The sequence below is a fragment of the Lactuca saligna genome, chromosome 3 (assembly GCF_052625555.1).
Source record: "Lactuca saligna cultivar CGN05327 chromosome 3, ASM5262555v1, whole genome shotgun sequence".
Taxonomy (NCBI): domain Eukaryota; kingdom Viridiplantae; phylum Streptophyta; class Magnoliopsida; order Asterales; family Asteraceae; genus Lactuca; species Lactuca saligna.
The window spans coordinates 24,694,873-24,706,561 of record NC_136419.1 but is presented as its reverse complement, the minus strand read 5'-3'; positions in this window follow the sequence as shown (position 1 = coordinate 24,706,561).

Below are 11,689 nucleotides of genomic sequence, written 5' to 3'. Positions count from 1 at the left end.
CTTGTTTGTTGGGATGTGTCTTTCACATTCAAGTATCATCATGTGTTAGTAAATAAAACTATGTTTAACAGTAAACATATTCATGTGGAAATCATTAGGGTCTAGTGAGAATTATCGATCAACACCATTGAGTGTTTGCCTGTAGCCTGTAGTTATAATCAGAGTCTCCAGGAGGGAGAACAAGAGATTATGTATAGATCTATACGGGGGTGACTCCCCCACACCTGAGTTGTTCGCTATAGTTAGACTCGGCCAGTCTAGGGTGACAAAATCTTGATCAAAACCAGTGTTTGGAAAAATGCCAAGACAGACGAATTAGTCATTTATCATGCATGGTTATAACAACTCACATAGATATCCATTACCATTTATACGTTTCAGGGGAAGTCAAATTCATACATTGTCGCGATACAAGACAATTCATACGATAATACAAACATTACAATACTATTATAGATCGGGAAATATTGGATTTTCCGGGAATTACCATCATTTACTTTCTTTTACATGCATCAATTACATGACAAGGAAAACTCTTGGGATTCATTCATTTACACATGTTTTGAAATCACACTTACACACATATATTAGATCATCACATCATGTTATTAGGTTCATCCATATTTACTAGTGTACTATCACTAATATACGTGTCCCATTCGGTAGTAATATGAAAACCATACAACTGGGGTTGAACTCTAACTCTTTCGGAACGTCTAAGAGGTAAGGATTCATCAATCGGCTGAACCGGAGTTTCCTCCTCGGGTTGAGTGCCAGCGTTAGAGGTTCCTTCATCCATCGACTCTTAAATCTCTTCAAGATCGATTTGCCTCCCACTATCCCCTTGGCTTATGAGTTCTCGCTCTCGGAAAACCCCTTTCCTCGTAACGAAGACAACATTGTCACTCGGTCTATAGAAGAGATATCCAAAGGATTTCTGCGGGTAGCTGATGAAAATACATCGCTCACTATGAGGTTCGAGCTTGTCGTGAGTCTCTCATATTACGAAAGCCTCGCAACCCCAAACCTTGATATGTGCCAATGAGGGAGCTTTCCCTGTCCAAATCTCGTGAGGTGTTTTGGTAACCTTCTTTGTAGGGACTAAGTTAAGGATATGAGTGGCAGTCTCTAAGGTATACCCCCAAAATGAGATAGGTAGTGAAGCACGACTCATCATGGAACGAACCATGTCCAACAAGGTTCGATTACGCCTCTCAGCCACACCATTCAATTGCGGTGTCCTAGGCGGCGTCAATTGCGAAACTATTCTGCATTCCTTGAGATAGTCGTGGAATTCAAGACTTAGGTACTCTCCTCCTTGATCGGATCGAAGCATCTTGATTTTCCTGTCCAATTGATTCTCCACTTCTTGTTTAAACTCTTTGAACTTTTCAAAGGTTTCTAACTTATGTTTGATTAAGTAAATATACCCATATCTACTATAATCTTCGGTGAAAGTCACATATAAGTGGTTCGCGTCCTTGTGGTGGATCTAAAGGGCCCACACACATCGGTGTGTATGAGATCCAATAATCCCTCACCCTTTTCACAAGTGCCAGTGAAGGGTGACTTGGTCATCTTTCCAAGTAAACAAGACTCGCACACATCATCATTTATAAGGTCGAACGACTCTAACACTCCATCATTTTGGAGTTGGGCTATGCGTTTATTTTTAACATGTCCAAGACGACAATGCCACAAGCATGCTTTATCCAAACTATTGGAAGAATCCACACACACTAGATAATTTCCTAAGTTATCTACAACCATAACAGTTTCATAAATTCCATTACAAGGCAATGCTTCAAAATATAAAACACCATTTAGATAAGCATAAATCGAACCTTTATCATTATCAAATGAATATCTAAATCATTGTCTAAATAAACCATGAAATGAAATGATGTTTCTTGTCATATCTGGAGAATAGCAACAATTATTTAAATATAAACCTAATCCATTACTAAGTGCTAAAGAATACACTCCAATCTTGGTGACAGGCAACGATCTTCTATTCCCCATGATTAGATTTATTCTTCCACACTCCACATCCCTATCTCCTCTTAGTCCCTGCAAATCAGAATATATGTGAAAACCACATCCTGTATCAAGAACCCAAGAAATAGCATGTGATGAATCATTAGATTTAATTGTGTAAATACCTGCGAAAGACGGCTTGATCTTCCCATCCTTGATGGCTTGCAGATATTCCAGGCAGCTTCTCTTCCAGTGTCCTATTTTGTGGCAGTGGTGGCACTCTGCCTCCTTGGGGTTTGAGTTGGGCTTAGCAGAACCAACTTTGGTTCCACTAGAAGAGGTACCATCTTGGGGCTTTCCTTTGTGGTGGCTCTTTGAAGGAGCCTTCCTCTTCTTTCCCTTCCCTTGGCCAATAGCCAAAACAGGAGCAGCGGGTGGAGTGGGAGTTGATGCAACAGACTTGTCCTTGAGGTTGCTCTCAGCAGTCCTTAGGAGCCCTTGGAGTTTGCTTAAGTTGACCTCTTCTTCGTTCATGTGGTAGGTCATCCTAAATTGGCTGTAGCACGAGGGCAAGGAGTGGAGAATGTTGTCGATAGCCAAATCTTCCCCAAAGTTAACATTTAACTTGCAAAGACGATCAACATACCTCTGCATCTTTTGCAAATGCGAGGTTAGGGACTCTCCACTCCCCAACTTAGCGGTGATCATGTTGGTGATGATCTCATAGCGCTCTTGCCTTGCGCTTTGGTGGTACCTATCCAGTAAATCTGGGTGCATTTCATAGGGATACATGTCCTCATAGGACTTTTGGAGTTCAAGATTCATAATGGCCAGCATAATGCAATGGACTTTCATTGCATCACCCTCATGGGCCTCAAAGACGGCCATTTCTTCGGGAGTAGCGATTTCCAGATTGTTCTTTTCAAGCTTCTCGTCGAGGACATATTCTTTGTCCTGGTAGCAAGCAATCATGCGAATGTATCTTATCCATTCGTTGAAATTCGATCCGTCGAATGTCACCTTTTGACATAGGCTCATTAGCGAGAATGAACCAGCAGCAGCGTTATTGGTGTTTGCGTTAGGCATCTGCATATAGAAAGGAATAAAGTTTGGTTAGAATTGAATCCCTAATTAAACACCCAAAATAAGAAATTAGGGCTAGGATCCAACAACATTATTTACATATTAGAAAAGGGATGCCGTAATCCAACATGCAAATAATTTGGAGGTAAGTGAATAATGATTCACTAATTCTTCACCATGAAAAACATAAAGGATTAGGTTTTAAATGTATTGAGAGTTCCTAGATTTCCTTTTAAGATTCACTGAAATTTTCAATGGCATGTTTAAATCTCGATATGCCCCTCTTGTTTGTGACTGGGATGCCGAGGATCACAAAGCGGGTATGAATAACCATGCAAATGTACATGGTGCCCTCATTGTTACAGTCACCTATTCGATGTGCCAGTTAACCACACACGCTCCATCGAACTATGACAAACAATGAGTCACCCTTTGACACCTTTGCTTAGAACCAATTAGTGTGTCGGTTAACCACACACACTCCGCTAACTTCTTAGTAAGGGTGCAAAGTGTAATTTCATGGGATTGCATCAATTCACTTTTTCCTAAAGTAACTAGGATTAGGAATATTGTAAAAATGTTTAGTTACTTTATATAGTTTCATTATACTTATTAATGAAGAGAGGATTGCCTTATCCTACGCGTTCGGCTAACGACCCTCCACCAATCAAGGAAGTGGTGGGTAAGAGTGGATACCCATTAAACAACCATTTTATAGGCCATAACCTTATACCCCCTTATAGATCGGCTTCGTGAATGAGGCCGGCCTACTAACGGTAAGACTAGCATTTTAGTTTTATATATATATATATATATATATATATATATATATATATATATATATATATATATATATATATTAATCTTGTAATAATATAATAGTATAGGGTGTATTTTAAACATTTTTAAAATACTAGGGTTTTAATTTCAATTTAAAATTTTCGAAATTTATAACCTTTGAATTATAAATATTAAAAACTCTTGACTTAATAATTATCTAAATTAAACAATTAATTTGAATTACTAAATCATAAAGGATTATCTTAAATTAAACAATTAATTTTATCCTAATCCCTTAAATACCTCTAGATTTCGAAAATCATGGGATGAGATAATTCAAAATCTTTAATTACCATATTTAACCATTAAAAGATAATTACAAGATATGAGATTATCCAAATCCCTAAAATTTAGGATCTTATCTTGGGGAGGAGGCATATCTCGAAAATCCTAGGGTTTGCAAACCCTAGATTTCGAAATCTTGGGCACTAAGGAAAAGGTTTCAAAGAATCCTATCAATTTTCGAAAATAGGGTTTCAAGAACCCTAATTTCGAAATCTTGCCTCCTAGGGTTTATTGGCCATAAACCCTAAAGTGTCAAATTCATACAATTATATAATTCTAATTGAAAACAATTTAACTAGGTTCTGATACCACTGATGGGTTTTATACAAACAATCCTATGTGTGCATGCAACCATAGATTTAGATCTATGTTTTCTCAATTAGATACACAACTTTATGAACACAAGAAGAACCATAGCATGCATCTAGGTATTTCGAAATCTATGTAGTAGAAGGGATTACATACCTCTTGTTGTTATATTGTAATAACAACACAAATCTTCAATCTCTTTGTCTTGGAACGCAAGTACCACAAGTGTAGTACCTCTAATGGCTCACAAACACCACAAGCAAATGGAGAGGCAAGAGAGAGAGAAAGAGAGAGAGAGAGAGAGAGAGAGGAGAGAGGCAGGAAATCGGCTTTAAGCCTTTCTAGGGATCAAGTGTCCGATTTCCCTTAGCCAATGGGTCTTTATATAGGGTAGAGATTAAGGTTTCAGTCTTTATCCTTATCTGGTTACTTGCCCACCAAGCAGCCCATAAGATAAGCCTTGAATCCTTATCATCGACGAATTCTAAGGCCTTATCACCTTGAATTCGTCCACCCCTTTCCTTGGGGCAACCAATGCCCTAATTTGCAACTATCACATAATTATAATTTAGCCCCTCTAGTTTAATTAATTACATTTGATCACAGAATTAATTCTAAATTAATTATTGACCAATATTAATTAAACAAATATGATTTCTCCTTTAATATGTTATTCTTATAATATATTAATAAATCATAATAAACTCTTTCTCTATAATTTCTCCAATCAAGTTGCTTTGGTGAAGGCAACACAAAAGGACCATGCACAACTGGGTCAAGTACTTACAAATTATGGTGACGGGCTTAGACGCTAATCCAACACATGTGACTCATTTCATTAAAATCCCAAATTACCAAAAATACCCTTAAAGTCAAACTTGGTCAAAGTCAGAGTCAACTGTTAAGGTCAACAGTCCATGTTGACCCCAACTCGCCGAGTTTCTTCATGTCACAGAAAGTTGTGAAAAAACTCGAGTCAAATCGCCGAGTTACTAGAGCAACTCGTCAATTTCGTCAGCATTCAGAAAGTGGGAAAACCCCCACCAACTCGTCGAGTTGGCAGAGCAACTCGTTGAGTTTTCCAAACCTTAATGCATACATAATAAATCAACAAATCAACTATCTATTTCCAATTAATATATTAATCACATAAGATATTAACAAATCATTTTCCCATAATTTCCAATTAGTTTATTAAGCATATAATAATCTAATAAATTATGCATCTCTCTCCTAATATCATTTCTAGCTATTTATGGTCACGAGGGAAACCCAAAAAGGACTTTGTTTCTAATTACAAGAATATACCAATTTAGTTATGAGTTTAGACACCTTAATATAACATGTACATAGGTTGGAACATACCCCTAGGGCAGGCCCATTGTTATGTATGGTATGTGGTATTTTGGGGAACTCACTAAACTTTGTGGTTATGGTTTCATGTTTTAAATGTTTTAGGTACTTCTAGTTCCGAAAGGATGGGTCCGACTTGATCGCACTGCATCCCCTAGAGTTTCATTCCGCGCTATTGATTTATGATTTTACTATGATATTTGAGAACACTTTGGACTCTGATTGTCTTTTGAACAAATGATTATATGGTTTTGGTGCTTTAAAAATGATTTTTTTTACTTGGTATTTTTGGGACGGTACATGATCCCTTATTCCTTAGTCACTTTTAGACCAAAATTTTTAAACAAATTAGAACAATATTGTCCCATTCTGTAACAACGTAAATTTTCAAGCCAAAATTTTCATTTTTAATTTCATAAAACACATGTCGTTTTAAATAAACACCATTTATTACTCAACAAAGTTTTCAAAGCATTATCAAAATCCAGGACCCTCATTTACAACTCTTTTCTCCTTGTGTGTACAATCGAGTCGCCGCCTTCCTGCGATCCTGATAAGAACCTGAAACACATAACACATAACACGGTAAGCACGAAGCTTAGTGAGTTCCCCCAAAATACCACATACAACACATATTAGCCACTCGAGGTTGTAACTATGTATGACCCTCTGGTCAATGTGTCTCAGTGGGACCCTCCAGTCCCATAACTTTGCGGACCCTATTGTCACACCCCCAAACCGGAATGGTGGAAACGTTCGGGGGCGGATGACTTCATGTGGTGACGTAACAATTGAATACATAATAAAGAAAGCAATACAACCATCATATATATAATTGAAAGTTTACATTGTTAAAAGGTACATGTTCAAAACCAATTACAATATGATGCCAAAATATGAATTTAAACTGGTGCCGCAGCATCCCTTCTTCAAAAAGTTGTTTGGTACCTGCAATTACTGAGTCCCTGGGACATACAAGTCATTTTGAAAGAGTAGATCAGCATTTAAGCTGGTGAGTTTCATAAGTATTAAATGATAATGTTTGTATGAACTAAAATGAAATGGGTTGTTTTTTTTTGTTGGTTCCTAGAAAATCCCATATTTTCTACTGGTATAAATGTAGCCTTAAATCAAGACCAATGTTTGTTTCTAGAAAATTGATGTTTTCCCGTATGTGGGTAGTGGTTTAGAAGTTCCAAAATTGTATCAAAATTAGGTTTTTCATGCCTAAAGTAGTTAATTTATGTACGTATAAAATTTCCAATACGTCTAAAAAAACCCGTAAATCAATGTGTTTTTAACACTACATGTGAGTTTTATAACCATGCTATTGACTAGAAATGTCTATACACAATGTTCTTCAGGCGTTGAAATGTTCTGACGTTTGTCACCCCAAATGGTGTACTGTAGCTAACAGTCAGGGCGTAGGTTTGTTAATACCGTATAAATCTATACACAAACACCATGCTCCCCCTCCAAGGGATTCTGGTATATAATACAGGATATGAAATGTGTACTCGAGCGTACATGAAGTTTAATGTCTCACAAAACTTAGTATAAAACAGATTTACGTGTGAAAATATTCGTTTGTTCTTGTATATGAAAGTAACTTCTTGAAATAGTATTTCTAGTATGTAAGAGTTCGTAATGTTCTCGTAAAACTATACCTATTATAGTTTTCTAAAAGTGTGTTTCGTTTGTATAGTAATCCCTAGTGAAATGCTCATTTGTTATGAAAAGTATAGTTTTTGTAGTGCCAAAGATGGACACATATACATATACTATAAGCAGATTGTTTGATTTACATATATACATAATTCATTTCTTATTTCAAAGATAAGATGTTATCGTGGTATATTTTGCATACGAAAGATTTCCCTATAATAGTTATAAATCACATATGATTCCATTGATAAAAAGTGTATAATGAAACTTTATATAACACACGGTAATAATCGGGTGTTTTACTTGTATTCCCCTCCCCCCCTCTCCCTTAAAAGCATATAAAAATATTTATAAAACATTTAAAAGTGTAGATTATAGGGGTATGAACTAACTTGAAAGATCGAAGAAGGCGAGATGAAAACCGAGCAGAATTTCGACTCTAGAAAGCGGATTTTCTCGGGATTCTCGGGAGCACAAACGACCTTCGGGACTTGAGCAAGGAAACCGGGACTTCGGGATAGCACGTGCACGGAAAACGAGGCAAAAACGCAAGAAAGTTGAGAGAAATTGAGCCCTTTCTTCGGAACCCTCGCATCCCTTTTATAGGGGGTGAGAACCACCTCGGTACGCTGGGCGTACGCGAGTACGTTGGGCGTACTCGTGCGTCATGCGTGACCGCTTCCTCGACTGCCTCGGACCTTCGGATGGGACGGGACGTAGCCTCGCATAGGGGCGATGTGGACGATCCGAGGCCTAGGCCTCGAGTACGCTGGGCATACGAGTGTACGTTGGGCGTAACTCGGATCGGCCTGGTGACTCACCCTTTGGATAATACCGAAATTAAATATAAAATTTATATTTTTATTATTTAATAAACTTCAAAAATTCATATCTTCTTCATACGAACTACGTTTTCGACGTTCTTTATATCCACGCGTAGGTGAGACTATACTCTACAACTTTCGTTTAGATTCCGTTGGCAAATTTTGAATTATTTTTATTATTTATTTTTAAAAGGTCGCGGTAAGAAAATTTCGTTAGAAATTCATAACTTCATTATTTGACGTCTGTTTTTTACCAGACTTTTTACCGTTGAAAAACCATTGTCGAGACCTTCGATTCTCATTTAGGTCATTCCGGTCAAAAGTCGCTCGATCTCCGTTTTGAGTTTTTAGTTGTCCGTTGCTAAGCTGAGCTTGGAAAATTTATAACTTCCTTATACGAAGTCATATTTGGGCGTTCTTTTTACGTACGATCACGGTTTGATGACATCTAACATAGTAGGTAATTTAATTAGAGATTTTTGGACATTTTATTTTCGAAGTTAATTTAATTATAACAAAAGTGGTTACAATACTTGACTTTTTAGGTCGTTACATAGAGTTGAAATATCGGGTTGTCACACCTATGGTCCTAAATATGTGGACCTTCTGGCCCTAACTCTGTAGACCTTCCGGTCCTAAATCTGTAATCTCTGAATCATACATATCACAAATCACATAGAAATAATGCGGTGTATCACATCATATAAATAGCATACAAGATACTCTGTCACATAACTCTAATTACCACTCTTGGTAAGGTATAGTGAGAAGACTCACCTCGGGTAACTCGGATAATCTCGAACTCGAAATACTGATCTAGCCTCCGCCTAATCACATAAAATAAATTCTCCTAATCAATATGGCTCTCAAAGGCTAGACTAGTCCCTCTCTAAATCCCTTAGAAGGGTAAAAGACCATTTTACCCCTCAATTGGCTCAAAGGTCCAAATATTGACCAAACCCTAAAAGTCAATGAAAGTTAATCCTCCGGAGTACGCGGTGCGTACCAACTCTATACGCTGGGCGTACTCGGATGCTTCATAGAATCGGGGAGCTCGACCCCCTATGTTGCACGTACTGGAATTACGCCCAGCGTAAGTCCCAGTCTTGTGATCTTTTTTATTTTTGGTCTTAAACGGTTAAGACATAAGCTCCAATTCTAGATCTGACTATTCTAAGGCCACTTAACCCATAAAGTCGAAACCTTTAAGCCTTTGCATGGTTGTAAAGGCCACCAATCACTCCAAACACCTTTCCTTTTTCCTCATTAAGCCCTCATCTCATGCAAGACTTAATATCCACATCCAATATTGGATTTTTATGAACCTATAACACATATTACACTTGAATAGGGCAGATCTAAGCTTATGGAGACCCTTTGCTCATAAAGTCTCCACCTTGGAACCAAAACCCCTAAAATGGGTCCATAAAGCACAAATTAAAGATGACAAGGAAAGCTTTGAGCTTTTTACCTCCAAGTGAAGCTCCAATCTCTGTAGAACTCGAATCTAAGCTTGTCCTCCAACTTCTAGCTTCCACAATGGCCTCCTCTTCTTCTTCACCACAACAAAATGGCACTTTCAAGCTTAAGAGCACACACACAATCTTGTAACGGGGTTTTGCTCTCTTAAGGTTTCACTCTCTATAATATGGTGGCTAGGGTAAGGACCATATCATTCCTTTTATAGTCCTCAAGTCTCATTTAGGGTTTTGCATTAGAGCCAGCTACGCCCAACGTAATTTTGGTACGCCCAACGTACCTGATTGAGTTCGCGTCCATAATAAGTGCATGAGTACGCGCAACGTACTCTTTAGTATGCCCAGGGTACTCATTTGCAACATTTTTCACTTAGAGGCTAAACTTGACAATTTGGTAAAGAAGAAGGGTAAAATAGATGTACCTGAATTTCGGGATGTTACACATTCTAGTACTTACCATCTTGAATATGATGGTCAAACATACGTAGTCAATTATTCACTTAGCTCATACCTACGATGTTTCGCAAGCAATGAACTAAAAACCTAGATCTATTACCTAGTCCTATCGAGTTTTGGTATAACTCCTCCCATCATATAACCTATGGAGTGACATTATTCAAAGTTGTTTATGGCCTACTCTCACTTACAATACTAGCTTATACATTCGACTCCTATGTTGTCGCTTTTATTGATGATATCCTCCACACATATTTACAAATTATGGCCACCTTGAAGGCCCATATGCGACAGGGAATGATTGCCTAGGACGATCATCGCCAACATGAGAAGGTTTTTGTAATTGGGGATTGGGTATATGTATGTCTACAGGTTATCTCCAACAATCTATCCAAAACCCAGCTTTTCATAAGCTCGCTAAACGTCACTTTAGCTCTTTTCAGATATTGGTTCGCATCGGGGAGGTTGCCTATCGTCTGGATTTACCTCTAGAAAGTAAAATCCACCTGGTTTCACGTATCACTATTTGAGCCACTCATATGACGACCCTCACCATCAACTAACTCCTATCCCTCAACTAGCTTACAACAACATACCTCTCATGCAACCATAACATATTTTGGGCTATATTCTCCATTCATGTGATCGACACCACCAACCCCAAATCCTTCTCAATTGGGTTGGAACGAATAATGGTGAAGCCACCTGGGGAAATTTAGTAGACATTCAACGAGTGTATAAATGTGTATTCCTCTTCTGCCATTCCTGATGACCTTAGAGACAAGGTCTCTCTTGAAAGGGACGACTTTTATGAGATCAGGAGCCCAAAACCACATTAGCCCACCCGATGAGATATACATAGGCCTGCCCAAGGGGAACCAGACCCTTCCAGCAAGATCCCGGGATAAGCCCAATTTCTAAAGTTGAATAAACCAAAGGAATGTGACCGATAATCCCTTGATTGTTGCTATCACGATCCATGATATTTTACGTGATCGGTGATTCCTTGATTGTTGCATCATCTTCATCCTTTTGTTTAATCTTGTATGTTGCATTAATTTTTGGTAGAAATAGGAACGATGCATTGTCACGTTGCAGGACCAGTGAGATCACAAGAAAAGATAGGGGACATTGGCAATACACTGTGAAAGAAACTTACAGATGGTAATTTTTTGACTTTTATTGCATAAGTTGCAAAATATATGTTTTGTGTTACAGTAGAATTTAAAATTTAAAGCCTACTAAATATAAAAAAGTGACAAATGTACAAACGTATAAACTTTATAGAAGTATTATGGTAATTTCTCCAATCCATGCCCAAAATGAAACATTACGGTGAAGTTTAGTGACCACACATATAATAAAAGCTTTACTCATCAAAACAAACGTTTATAAAACGTAATTGCTGCTTAATAAAAC